The sequence below is a fragment of the Lampetra planeri genome, chromosome 81 (assembly GCF_965212315.1).
Source record: "Lampetra planeri chromosome 81, kcLamPlan1.2.h2, whole genome shotgun sequence".
Classification (NCBI taxonomy): domain Eukaryota; kingdom Metazoa; phylum Chordata; class Hyperoartia; order Petromyzontiformes; family Petromyzontidae; genus Lampetra; species Lampetra planeri.
In genome coordinates, this window is record NC_136185.1 from 481,285 (window position 1) to 501,374 (window position 20,090).

A 20,090-nucleotide genomic window follows, 5' to 3' on the forward strand; every position below is an offset into this window, starting at 1 on the left:
ACGGGACTAGCCTAAAAAAACTAGCCAGTCCCTGCTTGGACTAATAGGTGGAAGTTAATACTGTTCTGAACCTGTTTAATAAACATATTTAAGGACACTCGTGTTGAGCATGGTGCTTTTAGCAAACGAGTGTGTTTTGTTATAATTTCTGTAATAAACTTTGAATAATCATCTGAATGGTTTAGCTTGAAAACATGGTTCATAATAACGTTACGCAAAAAAAAAAACAATCGTCATCTTCTAGTCTGTAACATACGACCTTCGGTGTGTATATACACCAGTGTGCATGTGTTCAATATTTTGCACGTATTTAAAATTTGTGACGAGTTTTTTTGCTAATTGCATTGAGTATTGAGGGGTTACCAGCCCCTCGCACCCGTCCAAAGACCTCGTGGGCCACTGTGGTGGCTACGAGCCTTCCCTCCGGGACATTGCTCACATCCACCACAGCGTTACCGTCCAACACAGTCAATGAAGGAAGGGGGTTGTTTTAGCAAAATTTTTCTCGTGGCAGGGGATTGACAAACAACAGGGAATGCCTCCTTCTGAGAAACAAAAAACGAATGAAGGGGGCGTGGGAGCGTGGCGTAAGGTGTGCAAAGCTGTAGGTCACAGGTATCAATCGAATTGGGTCAATGACACCAGCACACGAATGGTGGGGTCGTTTGGAATGATGTTGCATTGATGACATATGAAGCTCTCGACGTTGCATTTCATGAATTTTACATTCAATTGTTATTTTTGGAATTTACAATCTGCATATCTAGCAACAGAGCTTCGCTAATCTGGACATTGAGCTTAAGCCTGAATACATATATTCATCTCACCGCATAATTCGCGTTAATTTGCTAATATTCACCCTGCAATGTGCTGCAAACTGCTGTACTGACTTTGTTTTCTAAATATATTTAAGGACACTCGTGTTGAGCGGGGTGCTTCTAGAAAACGAGTGTGTTCAATCATAATTTATTTAATAAACTTTGAATAATCATCTGAATGTTAAAGCTTCTAAGCATGGTTTTGGTAATTGTCCATATTAGAGGTTTTTGGGTTAGATCGCGTAAATATATAAATGTGTCGTTGAAACCCACCACCACCCTACACAGCCAACTAGTAAGGGTTGTCACGTAAACAGAACGTGGAAATGCGTCACTAGTACAGCACTAACCGGTGTGTTGGAGAGCCAAGCCACAACATTTACAATCTGAGTACGACGTTTCGCCAGTAATTACAACTAGCTTCATCAGGCGACAGACAGATTTGTGAAGTCTTACTGTTTTGTTAGGGAACCGGTTCCCATGGGAAGTCTTGGGGGCAATGTTAAGAGATAGGGGACCGGTTCCCATAGGAAGTCTATGGGGCAATGTTGAGAGATAGGGAACCGGTTCCCATAGAAAGTCTATGGGGCAATGTTAAGAGATAGGGAACAGGTTCCCATAGGAAGTCTATGGGGCAATGTTAAGAGATAGGGAACCGGTTCTCATAGAAAGTCTATTGGGCAATGTTAAGAGATAGGGAACAGGTTCCCATAGGAAGTCTATGGGGCAATGTTAAGAGATAGGGAACCGGTTCCCATAGGAAGTCTATGGGGCAATGTTGAGAGATAGGGAACCGGTTCCCTTAGGAAGTCTATGGGGCAATGTTAAGAGATAGGGAACCGGTTCCCATAGAAAGTCTATTGGGCAATGTTAAGAGATAGGGAACAGGTTCCCATAGGAAGTCTATGGGGCAATGTTAAGAGATAGGGAACCGGTTCCCATAGGAAGTATATGGGGCAATGTTGAGAGATAGGGAACCGGTTCCCATAGAAAGTCTATGGGGCAATGTTGAGAGATAGGGAACCGGTTCCCATAGGAAGTCTATGGGGCAATGTTGAGAGATAGGGAACCGGTTCCCATAGGAAGTCTATGGGGCAATGTTGAGAGATAGGGAACCGGTTCCCATAGAAAGTCTATGGGGCAATGTTGAGAGATAGGGAACCGGTTCCCATAGGAAGTCTATGGGGCAATGTTGAGAGATAGGGAACCGGTTCCCATAGAAAGTCTATGGGGCAATGTTGAGAGATAGGGAACCGGTTCCCATGGGAAGTCTATGGGGCAATGTTAAGAGATAGGGGACCGGTTTAAAACTAAACAAACTAAATTATATAGAAGCGTAGATGTGTTGACCACGCAGCTGCGCTCTTGCACAATGTGGGGGTGGGGGGGCGGATTACTGAGGCCACGTACATTATGCGTGTGCATTATGCGAGCCCTTTGAACGTGTCCTTCCTGTCTATTGTGTTTATTAAAATAGCCCTACCAATGGTAATCCCTGTTGAAGTACGCTTCCCTTTGTGAGTATGCATTTATCTAATGTATAATTTTAACGACACATTCATATACTTCCGCGATCTAACCCCAAACCTCTATTATGGATGATATTGGTCCCGAAATCCGACGTGTTAAACTCGAGTGCATGTGTCTTCTTGGTTCTTTCGGTAAAGTCACGTAGTAGGGAAATAATAAAATAACAAAAATATTAAAACATAATAAAAATCATTCTCACGACGTTTCGGCCACAACGCAAGCAGCCGTCCTCAGGTGAAGACCAGGTCTGTCGGGGAGACAGCGTCTGAATGAAACACCACCACGCTTGGCAGCGTATATTTAAGCTGGGTTGGAAGAGGGGAAGGGCGCCTTGACAAAATAATTTACATATCAAGAGGGAATTAGCATATTTATGGGAAATGCAGGTATGTGATTAGTACTACTTGTTAAATGCATAGGAGGTGGGCGGGGGGTTTCAAAGTCATATTATGCCCGTGCCTTATGCAGGATTAGCAGCATCAAAGGGAGGGGGTAGGGGTAGCATTAATAAAGGGAAGGAATGTTAATAGTATGTAGCTGCAGTAACTAAACAACCGACGATGCATTTCATGAACTTTACATTCAATTGTTATTTTTGGAAATAACAATTTGCATATCTAGCAACAGAGCTTCTCTATCTTATTGGTTATTTCGGTAAAGTCACGTAGAAGGGAAATAATAAAATTTAAAAAATTAAACATAATAAAATAATTCTCACGACGTTTCGGAGGCAACACAAGCTTCCGTCTTCAGGTGGAACCGTCACAGCACGATACCTGTATCAAGTAAGATAAATTCCAAGAAAACAGTCCTTGTGTATATACTGGTTGAGGGTGGGAGGATATTATTATTGTGAGGTTCGGTGCGGCTGAAACACGCTGTTAGGAATGAGCCTTTGTTGTGTAGACTGGTTGAACTCGGAGGTTCCAAGAGTTTGCATATCAATAGGAATTTAGCATATGTGGTGCTAAATTAATGAAAACAGCGCCACTGAGTGGACAGAGCCCCGCACCTACAGCTCGTGCGTGTGACGTCATGAGTGTGACGTCATGAGTGTGATCAGCGGACAGCCACGATGCTGCCAGGAGAGGGTCAACTTGTGTGCTGGAGATGCTTCACCTGAAACTCGCCTCCACACGTGTTCGCTATGAACATTGTAGCAATAAGGGACGATTAGTCATCTTTAACATGTCAGGTCTTTATTGTTCTGCAAGGATATTAACCTTCTTGGTTCTTTCGGTAAAGTCACAAAGAAGGGAAATAATAAAATAATAAAAATAAACACAATACAATTATTTTATTATGTTTTATTTTATTCTTCATTTTCTTGGTTCTTTCGGTAAAGTTACGTAGAATGTAAATAATAAATAATAAAACATCATAAAATAATTTCATAAAGTAATTTTATTATGTTTTAAATGTATTATTTTATTAAAATAAAACATAATAAAATTCATTTAGAATTTTTTTTTATTGTTTTATTTTTATTATTTTTTTATTTCCCTTCTTCAATAAGGGACAATTAGTCATCTTTAACATGTCAGGTCTTTATTGTTCTGCAAGTAAATTAAAGTTAAAACTCGTAGAGACACATGCACACTCGTGTGTGAATGCACACCGCTGTATAGACAGTCGTGTTTATAAGCACACTTGTGTGTGTATGTCTACTCGTCCGTGTTTTTTAAAGGAAGGATATGGTTGAAATAAAGTACGATCAGTTATCTTTAAAAACAATTCAGGTCTTTATTAATCTGCAAGAAAATTCACGTTAATACTCGTATCGAAATCTTTATTAATACGCTTGCTCAAACAGGAAGGAACTAGGCAAATTATTTCCCAAAAGGAATTCAACAGTTAAAACATATTCTTAAAATCTAACACGTAAACGTCGATTTCCCCATTGACGTCCTTTTCGACTGAATCCATTCGTCCAAAAGTCCAAGCCATCAAACGCAAAAACATCGAACGTGCAATCCACGCACACTCTGAAACCTATTATTTTAAGTTATTTTATTTATTACACAATGATAAAAAATTAAAGAACATGTTTAAAATATTGTGCAAAGTTGTGATCACATTATTTTTCCAACTTTAGCTCAACAAAACCACTTAACCACGAGAGTAAAATAAGAAATTGAACCACCACACAACCACTGCGCTTCACAACACATCAACAAGTAGTCAGATAGGACTACAAAGCACCACCTTAACGTGACGAAGTCTAGAATAAACTTTAACACGCAATTAGCTGTGAGAAGATGACATGGCACCTTCTACCATAAACACCACACATTTACCAGTCCCGATGATACAACCACCAGACGAAGCAACGCATCTATTGAAATATTACATTGTTGTCATCCTGAAATAAGTGAACACTTCTGGAACTTAAAAGGAAGGCTTTCATCTGAACACATTATAGAGCATTCACAACATCACTCCAGCTCGGTGTACTGGAAATCACTGAAAAATATATCTTAGAGACGCGAATATACACAATGCAACAGTTAACAGATGTACTCAATACACTTGAGTCTCCAGCCACTCCATTCCATCCAGCCATCTCTCAGGATCCACCTGCAAAGGTTAGAAAGATGCATTTTTATCAGGACTCATTGCAGCACTTTAAATTCTACATTTTGATTTCAATTCCCTATCATTGCGGATCTTCTGGTGCTTGTTTCGGGGTGATGACCGTGAACATGACCTCTCCCTCGTAGAGCATTTAAATGGCTTCTCGCCCGAGTGTGTTTTCTGGTGACTGTGAAGATTTTATTTCCGTGAAAATGCCTTCCCGCACACAGCGCAATTGAACGGCTTCTCGCCCGTGTGTGTTTTCTGGTGTCTGTAAAAATTTGATTTATCCGCAAATGCCTTTCCACAAATAGAGCACTTGAATGGCTTCTCGCCCGTGTGTGTCATCTGGTGAGTATCAAGATGTGATTTTCGTGAAAATTCCTTCCCACACACAGAGCAATTGAACGGCTTCTGGCCCATGTGTGCGTGGCGCTGTGGAGAGTTTATCTGCTCCATGTGACTGATTCTTCAGAGCAGAGTAACAGTCGCGCGTGTTGTTGAGAGTTAAAGGCACCCTCTAAGCTGCGTGGATGTCTGCCTCAAATCGCCAAAATGCAAACTCTCACTAACGTCTAACCGACACACAGTAACGTCTCGTAAGTCGGGCTACACGCGACTACCAGTTGTATCCACTAACGAAGACACTTACTTGTTGATGCACGGCGTGTCGATGTCCCTGTAACCCGTCTGAAGAGATCGCCACGAACTCTCCCAGTCGCCAGGCAATCGTGCTCGCCAGGCTGGGTCTCGCAGGAGAAGGGTAAACTGCAGAGAGAAGAGTTGCGCGTCTATCCTGAGTGAAATCCCTCTCGAAATGGTCTTGAGGCCTAAATTTAAGCCCCTTATAACTCCACTTTAGCATCCAAATCATTTGTTCTCGTCTTGGCCTATCATGGACTTTGAATTCAATTGTTAATTTTTACATTAACAATACGCATATGTAGCAACATAGCTTAGCGAATCTGGCCATTGTAATTTAACCTTAATACGTATGCACATCCTACTGCGTAATTGTACACTTCTGTTTGAATAATTACATACATCTCCATGCATAATTCCGTGCTTCCTGTAAATTTGCTAATATTCACCCGACAATGTCCTCTAAACTGCAGGGATTCATCTTAATGGTTCTTTCGGTAAAGTCACGTAAAAGAGAAGTAATAAAATAATAAAAATAAAACATAATAAAATAATTCTCACGATGGAAGAGATGGAGGACGAGACAAAGGAGGAGGTGGAGGAGGTGCAGGTGGTGGAGGTGGTGATGCAGGCTCGTGAAGGACGCTACTGGGCAGTTTGAGGCAGTCGCCCTCCAACAACAACGGAGGGCGGAGGAGCGACGCTCACAACAACGAGCGGAGCGCCGGGTGGCTAAAGCACAGCACGTTGGTACAGTAGGGGGCACAAGTGGTGCATCAGCCAGTCATCTCGGTCATCTCGGTCAGTCGACCCGTGGCACCTGCTGGGTCTGCCCCGTGACCTCCTGCCAGCGGGCATTCGATACTTCACGTGGTAGCCTCAAGGTGCACTTGGCCTGGCACAAGCGTCGCGGTGACGTCACCGCCACTTAGTGGCGAATGGCGGTTATTGTTGTTGTTGATGCAGGGAGAGAAGAGGAAGTGATGGGGCCTTGCTCGCGTGGCGAGAGCGATCACCTCACTCCTCCGCCGCGTGCTGCTTTGTGGTGGCATGTCCACCACACAGTAGGGGTGGTTGTTGTGGTCGTGGGTCGCTGCCATCCATGACCACTATCACCAGACTACCCACCCACCCCGTGACACAAAGATCCCCCGTATAGCCTTAACAGACTGTAGGGGCAAGTGCTGTTAGCGAGCACCTATGAAGGCCGGAACGGTACACGAGAGGGTGGGTGGCCAGCACCACGCCCGACCGCCTTTGTCTCCCTAGTGGCGATATTTACACACCTCACCAGGTACTTATTTGAGGCTGAGTCGACCTAGGGGAGGCCAAGGACCGGTTCAGATAATCGTCACTGGCGGTGTTGGCCGTGAGCGGGAATCGAACCCGGGTCGCCAGGTTCATAGCGCAGCGCGCTAACCGCTGCACTACCGCTCCCCACTTACCCCGTGACACATCCCAGGCACACACCCACACACCCCGTGATACACGTCACACACACACTCCACATGGTTCCCCGTAGAGACGGTGCCACTGGGACCACAGCTGTGGAAGGAATCTGAGCAGCAGATGCCAGGACTACAGTGGAGAACGACTGCTATCAAGACACCTCACACAACAAACACACACGGGACTAGCCTAAAAAAACTAGCCAGTCCCTGCTTGGACTAATAGGTGGAAGTTAATACTGTTCTGAACCTGTTTAATAAACATATTTAAGGACACTCGTGTTGAGCATGGTGCTTTTAGCAAACGAGTGTGTTTTGTTATAATTTCTGTAATAAACTTTGAATAATCATCTGAATGGTTTAGCTTGAAAACATGGTTCATAATAACGTTACGCAAAAAAAAAACAATCGTCATCTTCTAGTCTGTAACATACGACCTTCGGTGTGTATATACACCAGTGTGCATGTGTTCAATATTTTGCACGTATTTAAAATTTGTGACGAGTTTTTTTGCTAATTGCATTGAGTATTGAGGGGTTACCAGCCCCTCGCACCCGTCCAAAGACCTCGTGGGCCACTGTGGTGGCTACGAGCCTTCCCTCCGGGACATTGCTCACATCCACCACAGCGTTACCGTCCAACACAGTCAATGAAGGAAGGGGGTTGTTTTAGCAAAATTTTTCTCGTGGCAGGGGATTGACAAACAACAGGGAATGCCTCCTTCTGAGAAACAAAAAACGAATGAAGGGGGCGTGGGAGCGTGGCGTAAGGTGTGCAAAGCTGTAGGTCACAGGTATCAATCGAATTGGGTCAATGACACCAGCACACGAATGGTGGGGTCGTTTGGAATGATGTTGCATTGATGACATATGAAGTTCTCGACGTTGCATTTCATGAATTTTACATTCAATTGTTATTTTTGGAATTTACAATCTGCATATCTAGCAACAGAGCTTCGCTAATCTGGACATTGAGCTTAAGCCTGAATACATATATTCATCTCACCGCATAATTCGCGTTAATTTGCTAATATTCACCCTGCAATGCGCTGCAAACTGCTGTACTGACTTTGTTTTCTAAATATATTTAAGGACACTCGTGTTGAGCGGGGTGCTTCTAGAAAACGAGTGTGTTCAATCATAATTTATTTAATAAACTTTGAATAATCATCTGAATGTTAAAGCTTCTAAGCATGGTTTTGGTAATTGTCCATATTAGAGGTTTTTGGGCTTCTCGCCCGAGTGTGTTTTCTGGTGACTGTGAAGATTTTATTTCCGTGAAAATGCCTTCCCGCACACAGCGCAATTGAATGGCTTTTCGTTCTTGTGTGTTTTCTGGTGTCTGTTAAGATTTGATTCATCCGCAAATGCCTTTCCACAAATAGAGCAATTGAACGGCTTCTCACCCGTGTGTGTTTTCTGGTGACTGTGAAGAATAGATTTCCAAGCAAATGCCTTCCCACAAACAGAGCACTTGAATGGCTTCTCGCCCGAGTGTGTTTTCTGGTGACTGTAAAGATCTGACTTCCTTGCAAATGCCTTACCGCACACAGCGCAATTGAACGGCTTCTCGCCCGTGTGTGTTTTCTGGTGACTGTGAAGAATAGATTTCCAAGCAAATGCCTTCCCACAAACAGAGCAATTGAACGGCTTCTCGCCCGTGTGTGTTTTCTGGTGACTGTGAAGAATAGATTTCCAAGCAAATGCCTTCCCACAAACAGAGCACTTGAATGGCTTCTCGCCCGAGTGTGTTTTCTGGTGACTGTAAAGATCTGCCTTCCTTGCAAATGCCTTACCGCACACAGCGCAATTGAACGGCTTCTCGCCCGTGTGTGTTTTCTGGTGCATGTGAAGATGTGATGTCTGTGCAAATGCCTTACCACAAACAGAGCACTTGAATGGCTTCTCGCCTGTGTGTGTTTTCTGGTGTCTGTTAAGATGTGATTTACGTGAAAATGCCTTCCCACACACAGAGCACTTGAATGGCTTCTCGCCTGTGTGTGTTTTCTGGTGACTGTTGAGAGTTGATTTCTGTGCAAATGCCTTCTCACAAACAGAGCAATTGAACGGCTTCTCGCCCGTGTGTGTCTTCTGGTGATTGTGTAGAATTGTTTTCCTTGCAAATGCCTTCCCACAAACAGAGCACTTGAATGGCTTCTCACCCGTGTGTGTCATCTGGTGAGTATCAAGATGTGATTTTCGTGAAAATTCCTTCCCACACACAGAGCAATTGAACGGCTTCTGGCCCGTGTGTGCGTGGCGCTGTGGAGAGAGTATCTGCTCCATGTGACTGATTCTTCAGAGCAGAGTAACAGTCGCGGGTGTTGTTGAGAGTTAAAGGCACCCTCTAAGCTGCGTGCATGTCTGTCTCAAATCGCCAAAAAGCAAACTCTCACTAACGTCTAACCGACACACAGTAACGTCTCGTAAGTCGGGCTACACGCGTCTACCAGTTGTATCCACTAACGAAGACACTTACTTGTTGATGCACGGCGTGTCGATGTCCCTGTAACCCGTCTGAAGAGATCGCCACGAACTCTCCCAGTCGCCAGACAATCGTGCTCGCCAGGCTGGGTCTCGCAGGAGAAGGGTAAACTGCAGAGAGAGGAGTCGAGCGTCTATCCTCAGTGAAATCCCTCTGGAAATGGTCTTGAGGCCTAAATTTAAGCCCCTTATAACTCCCCTCTAGCATCCAAATCCTTTGTTCTCGACTTGGCCTATCATGGACTTTGCATTCAATTGTTAATTTTTACATTAACAATCCGCATATGTAGCAACATAGCTTAGCGAATCTGGCCATTGTAATTTAACCTTAATACGTATGTACATTATACTGCGTAATTGTACACTTCTGTTTGAATAATTACATACATCTCCATGCATAATTCCGTGCTTACTGTGAATTTGCTAATATTCACCCGACAATGTCCTCTAAACTGCAGAGATTCATCTTCATGGTTCTTTCGGTAAAGTCACGTAAAGGACGGCTGCTTGCGTTGTGGCCGAAACGTCGTGAGAATTATTTTATTATGTTTTATTTTTATTACTTTATTACTTCCCTTCTACGTGACTTTACCGAAAGAACCAAGAAGATGAAAAGAACCTTGGCAAAGGAAGATGCACCATGGAAGAGGAGCGCCTCTTTGATGTGCAGCGCATTGCCAGGGCGACGTGCCGCACAGAAGAGAAGTGCTTCCGAGACGTTCTTCTCAAGAAGCGAATCATTCAAGTGAAGTACTTCATTGATGAGACGCATCATCGCGAGATGAAGTGTGCTGAGGAGAAGCGTCTGGAGCAGGAGGAGGAGAAGTGTCTCGCCAACGTGAAACGCGTCGAGGAGGAGAAGCGCCTCGTGCAGGAGCAGCGCCTCGCCAGCATTGCTACCATCATCACCACCGCTACCGCCGGCACCTCCACTACCACCACTGCCGCCACTACCATCACCACCACAGCCGCCACCGAAACCACCGCCACCACCGCCGCCACCATCACCGCCACCACCGCCACCGCCGCCACCACTACCGCCGCCACCACCACCACTACCGACGGCACCATCACCACCGCTACCATCACCACCACCACTACCGCCGGCACCTCCACCAACACCCCTGCCACCACCACCACAGCTGCCACCACCACCGCCACCGCTACCACCACCGCCACCATCACCGCCGCCACCGCCACTGCCGCCACCACCACCATCACCGCCACCACCACCGCCACCACCATCACCGCCGCCACCATCACCGCAGTAACCACTGCCACCGCCACCACCGCTGCCACCACCACCATCACCACCACCACTCCAGTGCAGGGCCCGATTGCTCCAAGCTTTGGAGAAGAGGACTTCCAAGCAGAGAAGATGGAGAAGAAGACAGAGTTGGAACAAGAAGAGGAGAAGGTGGAGGTGGTGGAGGACGAGGAGGTTGAGGAGGAACAGGAGGAGGAGAAGGTGGAGGTGGTGGAGGACGAGGAGGTTGAGGAGGAACAGGAGGAGAGAATGGAGAACACAGAGAAGGGAGAAAAGATGGTGGTGGACGACGAAGAGGTAGAGATGGAGGACGAGACAAAGGAGGAGGTGCAGGTGGTGGAGGTGGTGATGCAGGCTCGTGAAGGACGCTACTGGGCAGTTGGAGGCAGTCGCCCTCCAACAACAACGGAGGGAGGAGGAGCGACGCTCACAACAATGAGCGGAGCGCCGGGTGGCCAAAGCACAGCAAGTTGGTACAGTAGGGGGCACAGGTGGTGCATCAGCCAGTCATCTCGGTCATCTCGGTCAGTCGACCCGTGGCACCTGCTGGGTCTGCCCCGTGACCTCCTGCCAGCGGGCGTTCGGCACTTCACATGGTAGCCTCAAGGTGCACTTGGCCTGGCACAAGCGTCGTGGTGGAGTCACCGCCACTTAGTGGCGAATGGCGGTTGTTGTTGTTGTTGTTGATGCAGGGAAAGAAGAGGAAGCGAGGGGGCCTTGCTCGCGTGGCGAGAGCGATCACCTCACTCCTCCGCCGCGTGCTGCTTTGTGGTGGCATGTCCACCACACAGTAGGGGTGGTTGTTGTGGTCGTGGATCGCTGCCAACCATGACCACTATCACCAGACTACCCACCCACCCCGTGACACATCCCAGGCACACACCCCGTGATACACGTCACACACACACACACCACATGGTTCCCCAGAGAGACGGTGCCACTGGGACCACAGCTGTGGAAGAAATCTGAGCAGCAGATGCCAGGACTACAGTGGAGAACGACTGCTATCAAGACACCTCACACAACAAACACACACGGGACTAGCCTAAAAAAAACTAGCCGGCCCCATCTTGGACTAATAGGTGCAAGTTAATACTGTTCTGAACCTGTTTAATAAACATATTTAAGGACACTCGTGTTGAGCATGGCGCTTTTAGAAAACGAGTGTGTTTTGTTATAATTTCTGTCATAAACTTTGAATAATCATCTGAATGGTTTAGCTTGAAAGCGTGGTTTATAATAACGTTACGCAAAAAAAAACAATCGTCATCTTCTAGTCTGTAACATACGACCTTCGGTGTGTATATACACCAGTGTGTATGTGTTCAATATTTTGCACGTATTTAAAATTTTCGACGAGTTTTTTTGCTAATTGCATTGACTATTGAGGGGTTACCAGCCCCTCGCACTTTCCAAAGACCTCGTTGGGCCACTGTGGTGGCTACGAGCCTTCCCTCCGGGACATTGCTCACATCCACCACAGCGTCACCGTCCGACACCGTCAATGAAGGAAGGGGGTTGTTTTGTCAAAACTTTACTCCTGGCAGGGGATTGATAAACAACAGGGAGTGCCTCCTTCTGATAAACAAAAAAACGAATGAAGGGGGCGTGGGAGCGTGGCGTAAGGTGTGGAAAGCTGTAAGTCACAGGTATCAATCGAATTGGGTCAATGACACCAGCACACGAATGGTGGGGTCGTTTGGAATGATGTTGCATTGATGAAAGATTAAGTTCTCCGACGTTGCATTTCATGAACTTTACATTCAATTGTTATTTTTTGAATTTACAATCTGCATATCTAGCTATTAGCTTCGCTAATCTGGCTATTGAGCTTAATCCTGAATACGTATATTCATGTCACCGCAAAATTCGTGTTAATTTGCTAATATTCACCCTGCAATGTGCTGCAAACTTCTGCCAGTTCAAAGGCGTTACCAGGGAAATGCAGACTGAAGTATTTTTGTCATACACTTTTAATGATAATCGAAATGGCATCGCTTGTAAGCGTGTGTGTATTTACACTGCTGTGTAAGTACACTTGACTTTGACTCGTGTGTGTGTGTACACGTGTTTGTTGTAAGCATTGTACAGTTAACGAACGCTTAGATAACTTTAAAAAATTAGATTTTTATTAATCTGCAAAACACTATTGACGTTAATATTGCTGTGCATGCACACTCGCGTGTGTGTAGAGGTAGTGTAGTGGTTAGCGCACAGCTCAATTCTCGGTCACGTTAAATTCATGCTCACGGCCAACACCAGGGAATGTGGCCCAACAGTCGGTGGCAGACGCCATGTAAGGCGACAAGTGCCTTCAGTGTGTGCGAGTGTTCGGGAACGCGGAGGCTCAGGTGTGAATGTCGGGATGAAGGGGTCATCCTGCGGTGGATCGCGAGCGTATCGGGTGGTCCCAGAGACACGCAGGGTGGGTGATCTAAACTATTCAAAACAAACCACACCCTCTTGAAATGCCTGAAGTTTTTTCTTCTTCTTCTTGGTTCTTTTGGTAAAGTCACGTAGAAGGGAAGTAATAAAATAATAAAAATAAAGCATAATAAAACAATTCTCACGACGTTTCGGCCACAACGCAAGTAGCCGTCCTCAGGTGATAACCAGGTCTGTCGAGGCGACAGCGTCTTGTTGAAACAGCAAACGTGCTTGGAGCATTTATATAAGCTGGGTTGGAAGGGGGGGGGGAAGGGCGCCTTGACAAACTAATTTGCATATCAAGAGGAATTTAGCATATTTATGGGAAATCCAGGTATGTGATTAGTACTACTTATGCCCGTGCATTATGCAGGATTAGCAGCATCAAAGGGAGGGGCTATGGGAAATGCAGGTATGTGATTAGTACTACTTATGCCCGTGCATTATGCAGGATTAGCAGCATCAAAGGGAGGGGATATGGGAAATGCAGGTATGTGATTAGTACAACTCATGCCTGAAGTTTTGGCTGATAAAAAATAAAATAGTGGCGGCGATAAAGTGGAGCCTGGAAAAGTGGGCACGAACCAAAAGCGCCGCGTTTATATCCCCGCTCTAACCCCACAGTCTTGCCGAGCTGCTACTTACAGCTGGAAGCTTTCAGGAATTCAACAGTTAAAAAATCAATACGTTAACGTCAAATAATCATACTGTGTATATGTAATGTAGTAACTCGGCGGGAGACGACTTCACGGGTAACACACTCTTTATTTTATCAAACTCGTTCACAGGTGACTAACACCTACTTTGTATCTCGGGTGACAAACACCCACTTAGTATCTCGGGTGACAAACACCCACTTAGTATCTCGGGTGACAAACACCCACTTAGCTACTTGGCGACTAACGCCCACTGAGCTACTCGGATGACCAACATCCACTTAGTATCTCGGGTGACAAACACCCACTTAGCTACTCGGCGACAAACGCCACTGAGCTACTCGGATGACCAACATCCACTTAGCTACTCGGCGACTAACGCCCCTGAGCTACTCGGGACACTCCCTGCCCGGGGTATCCGTCTCGACTGTGGGTCCCCAGCCCGACCCACGGGGGCGTCGGACCCCGGGTCCCACAGCCTCGCCTCCGAGCCACACAGGGCCCCGGTCCCCACAAGGACGGCGGGACTAGGGGTCTCGTGGCACTAGGTCTTCAGCTCCGTCTTCGGGTCTTCAACTGGGTAACTCTCCCCGAGTGCTTTCGCGCGTCCCCCTTTATACCCCACCTGCGGACGTCGCTGCGAGCACCCACTTATTCGACCAATCGCCGGGCGCTGGCTACGATCCTCGTGCCTCACCACTCACGCCGCGCCGCCCCGTCATCTGTCACTCCCGGCGCGCGCGTCCACACCACGCCCACAACGCGTGCCCAACCCCGCACCCCGCGCCGCCCCGTGATCCATCACTGTCACAGTCGGCGCACGTCAATACCACCACTACATCACCCCCTACCACATAGCTCGCAGCCGACCCGGCTGCTATAAAAATATACAAACCCCCCTGTGTGCCCCGTAACACAACACAACAACAAGAACAACAACTAACCTAACAACACAACACGACGCGAACACTACCATCCGCAACCCTCAACCAATGCCACCGCGACAATAGAACAATATATACAAACCGGCGAGTGACAATAGCAATGTGTATGCAAAACGGAAAATAAATGGAATTTTTTTTTTTTTCTTCCGACTCGTGCAGTGTCCCCTTTTTCTTCCGAGCGTCCCTACAACGGGACATTACCCCGGCAGAGGGGAACACCGGGCGAGCTCGGTGTAGAGAAAAAACGTCTTCATGAAAATTGTTGAGACCTAGCCCGAGTCCGCCTTGCCGGTCCGTCGTACGGCACCAGACGCGGTTGAACGTCCGGTGGTGCCGGCGGTTCAGGAAGACATCGGCCAGGCATCGAGGACTCGTGCGTGCCCCGGGGTTCAGGCTCTCGATGGTCAGCAGCCGTCAAGCCCGAGGCACCGGGTTTTGTTGGGATGACTTGTGGCCCTGGTCGTCGTCCCGACGTGGTCCTGCGGCGCGCTGACGCGGGGCCCGGCACCCGGCTGCGACGTGACCCCGAAGGCCGCAGTTGTAGCAGACGACGGACGTCGTAGGTTTCGGTTGCTCCAGCTTGCGGGGCGAACGTGTGGGCGAACGACCTCCCGTTCTCCACTCCCCCGGACGCGATGCAGCGAAGGCCTGCTCCTGCACCGCAGCTGGCTGAGGTTCGGCGATCGTGGCGGCCAGTGCCGCGTTCCCCGCCCATTTGCAGACGACCCGCGGCTTGCGTTTGAGGACCTCGTACGCGTGAATGCTCGTGGCGATCGCCAGGGAGCAGATATCCATCTCGTCTGCCACGTTGATGGGGACCCCCAACTCGTGGGCCAACACCAGCAGCTGCTCCATCACCATGGCGTCCTTCCCCTCCTTATCCATGCGGGGAAAAGCTGCGTCCGCCAAGGCGAGTAGTGCCGTGCGGTAGGCTAGCGTCGTTTCCCCAGCCACCTTCCGCCGATCGTAGAACTGGTGGCGACACGTGGAGGGCGGCCCGAACACCTTCGCCATCAGGTGTAGTGCGGCCTGGAGCGTAGAGCGGGACGACCTTGCAGCAGATGTGAAGGCTGCAAGCGCGTCGTCGTCAAGCATCGCTGGCAACGCACGCAGGGCAGTGGTGTCGGACCACCCCGACATCTCCTGATGAGCGAGGAACCTTCGTTGGAAGGCTCCCCAGTCGCCCCCATCCGCCTTGAACGCCGACAGCGCGGGCAATCTTTGCTGGAGGACCCGATCGTCGTCGACGTCGGAGAGATTTTCCCGCGCTCCGCTGGAGTTGTGTAAAATGTCGGCTCGGTTGTCAGGCGCAAAATGGAGGGCTCCGGCGCGCGCTGATGACGTGGGCTGCGCTGCGCGGAGGTGTCCGGCCACGTGGCGTCCGTCTTTCCCGCCAATCGGTGGCGGCCCCCCAAAAACGGCGGCAACTTCCAGACTTTTGGCGCGAAGCGCCTTTTGGCGGGAATCCTCCAACGTCGCTTCCTCCACCAACCCCGCAGCCGTTTTTCCGCTCGCCGGAACGGAGATGTCGGCCAAGACAGCGGCGGCGGCGAGTAGCAACTCCGCCAACCGGGAGTGCGCGTCCTGGAGGCTGGTGTCGGAGGCAAGCGGAGCGTCGGCCATCACCGCGAAGTGCTGCATCGGCGGCAACTCCTCGTCCTCTCCCGAGGTCGGTGTCCCCGGTACGCCGTCGTCATCCCGACCTCGCTCGTGGGTACGGGTAGTCTTCCTTGTGTCCATACTTCTTGAAGACAGGTTTACTTCTGACGCCAGTTGTAATGTAGTAACTCGGCGGGAGACGACTTCACGGGTAACACACTCTTTATTTTATCAAACTCGTTCACAGGTGACTAACACCTACTTTGTATCTCGGGTGACAAACACCCACTTAGTATCTCGGGTGACAAACACCCACTTAGTATCTCGGGTGACAAACACCCACTTAGCTACTTGGCGACTAACGCCCACTGAGCTACTCGGATGACCAACATCAACTTAGTATCTCGGGTGACAAACACCCACTTAGCTACTCGGCGACTAACGCCACTGAGCTACTCGGATGACCAACATCCACTTAGCTACTCGGCGACTAACGCCCCTGAGCTACTCGGGACACTCCCTGCCCGGGGTATCCGTCTCGACTGTGGGTCCCCAGCCCGACCCACGGGGGCGTCGGACCCCGGGTCCCACAGCCTCGCCTCCGAGCCACACAGGGCCCCGGTCCCCACAAGGACGGCGGGACTAGGGGTCTCGTGGCACTAGGTCTTCAGCTCCGTCTTCGGGTCTTCAACTGGGTAACTCTCCCCGAGTGCTCTCGCGCGTCCCCCTTTATACCCCACCTGCGGACGTCGCTGCGAGCACCCACTTATTCGACCAATCGCCGGGCGCTGGCTACGATCCTCTTTTCCCACATCTCATCGTGCTTCACCACTCACGCCGCGCCGCCCCGTCATCTGTCACTCCCGGCGCGCGCGTCCACACCACGCCCACAACGCGTGCCCAACCCCGCACCCCGCGCCGCCCCGTGATCCATCACTGTCACAGTCGGCGCACGTCAATACCACCACTACATATATATGAATCCATTGAAAGGGCAGATCCAGCAGTGGATAGTGTGATTTTAATACGACCACAATGTGATACTAGTAATTATAATGCAATTCAAATCCCGCGGCCCGCAGTTGTCATGTCTGTTTTCCATATCGATACATACTGCGGTAAATGTGAGCAATGTCCTAGAGGGAAGGCTCATAGCCATCACAGCGGCCAACGAGGTCTCCCGACTGTTGCGTGAAAACACGTGGAAAATATATAGACACATGAGTGCACACAGCACTGTACATACACAGCAGCGTTACAACACACGGGACTTTCTGCTATAGACTGAAATGTGATAATAGTTGCGTTACATTATAATAAACAACGCTTACAAACTATACCATCCAGATGGGTATCCACGGCAATTGCAACCATTTTAATTGAGCGAATATAACAATTCACCTTCGTTGTCTAGACACACCCTCATCAACAAGTGTCCTTAAACATAGTTATAAAACCACGTCAACACGCTATGAAGCATGCACCTCTTAGTTAAAGTATATATCGATCAACATTGTGATATCTTAGGCGTTATTTCACAGTTAAGGCCGATACATTGATAGACGTTTACAGGCCATTGTTAATGTGCAAACTAACAACATGCACATGATTATGCAAGGAGATGCCCATCCGTATTCAAAAGCATGCGAACAATTATGCAGTGAAATGCAAAATTCAACTTAGGCTTGAGCACAATGGCCACATGAGATTAGGTTTGTTAGATATGAGGAGAGTTACTTCCGAGAATAACAATTGCATGCAAGGAAGTTCATGAAGAAAATGTAAATTATTCTAGAGAAATTTCATAAATGGGAAGAATAATCTCAACCAGTGTGCCGTAGCAAATGCAAACAAATGGAATGAAAAAAACTAAACTAATTTCTTCACTACACTCATTAAACATGGGGCAACCATTTAAAATATTATTAATGATTCCAATCGTTTGGAGTCGAAACAGAGGGAATTAGAATTGAATGCGTATTTTTTCAAAAGTATAACGTACTTCAGTGTTGTGGGGCATCTAAGATTTATATCGTCAGTTTAACCTGTGAAACTTTGAATAATCATCTGAATGGTTTAGCTTCATAATAAAGAAACGCAACAAAAACAATCACCTTTTAGTCTGTAACATACTACTTTCGGTGTGTATATACAGCAGTGTGTATGTGTTCAATATTTTGCACGTGTTTAAATTTTGTGACGAGTTTTTTTGGTAATTGCATTGACTATTGAGGGGTTACCAGCCCCTCGCACCCGTCCAAAGACCTCGTGGGCCACTGTGGTGGCTACGAGCCTTCCCTCCGGGACATTGCTCACATCCACCACAGCGTTACCGTCCGACACCGTCAATGAAGGAAGGGGGTTGTTTTTTCAAAACTTTACTCGTGGCAGGGGATTGGCAAACAACAGGGAGTGCCTCCTTCTGAGAAACAAAAAAATTAACCCGTAAAAACAAAGTTTTTCACTATAAATCCATTATATGCGTGGCGTCTAGAGTCCTCTCGTCCTCTGGCTTGAGATGGCTGCCACATATGGGTCAGATGATTGCCTACCACCATTAAGCAATTGGTAAATAAATATATAAAAAAATTCCCCTAAAAAGTGTAAAATTTTGGAAATATTTTGTTCAAGAAATACATTGTCACGCACAACGAGTCTGTGTGCAAAATGTCAGCTCGATTGGATCTCGGGAAGTGGGTTAAAAAACGACCGAAAGATTTGCACGGTCGTAAGCGCGCAAGCAAGCAAGTGAACTTAATATAAAGGATTTAAAAACGAATGAAGGGGGCGTGGGAGCGTGGCGTAAGGTGTGTAAAGCTTAAAGTCACAGGTATCAATCGAATTGGGTCAAGACACCAGCACACGAATGGCGGGGTCGTTTGGAATGATGTTGCATTGATGAAAGATGAAGTTCTCCGACGTTGCATTTCATGAACTTTACATTCAATTGTTATTTTTGGAAATTACAATCTGCATATCTAGCAACAGAGCTGCTCTATCTTCTTGGTTCTTTCGGTAAAGTCACGTAGAAGGGAAATAATAAAATAAAATAAATAAAACATAATAAAATAATTCTCACGACGTTTCGGAGGCAACACAAGCTTCCGTCTTCAGGTGGAACCGTCACAGCACGATAGCTGTATCAAGTAAGAGAAATTCTAAGAAAACAGTCCTTGTATATATGCTGGTTGAGGGTGGGAGGATATTATTATTGTGAGGTTCGATGCGGCTGAAACACGCTGTTAGGAATGAGCCTTTGTTGTGTAGGCTGGTTGAACTCGGAGGTTCTAAGAGTTTGCATATCAAGAGGAATTTAGCATATGTATGGGAAATGCAGATATGGGATTAGTCATTACTTGTGGAATCTTTTCTATTGAGCTTAATCCTGAATACGCATATTCATCTCACCGCATAATTCGCGTTAATTTTCTAATATTCACCCTGCAATGTGCTGCAAACTGCTGCATGTTCAAAGGCGTTACCAGGGAAATGCAGACTGAAGTATTAAAATTGTGATTTGAACTAAGAGGTGCAAATTTATACTGTACTGACGTTGTTTTCTAAATATATTTACGGACACTCGTGTTGAGCGGGGTGCTTCTAGACAACGATTGTGTTATATCATTATTTATTTAATAAACTTTGAATAATCATCTGAATGTTAAAGCTTGTAAGCATGTTTCTTTTTAAAATGTCCATATT

The 20,090-nt window shown here is 47.3% G+C and overlaps 1 pseudogene; it reads right to left on the reverse strand.

Annotated features, from left to right (window-relative positions):
• The window catches only part of LOC144738284 (uncharacterized), a 432,396-nt pseudogene that overhangs the window by 133,396 nt on the left and 278,910 nt on the right, over positions 1-20,090 (reverse strand).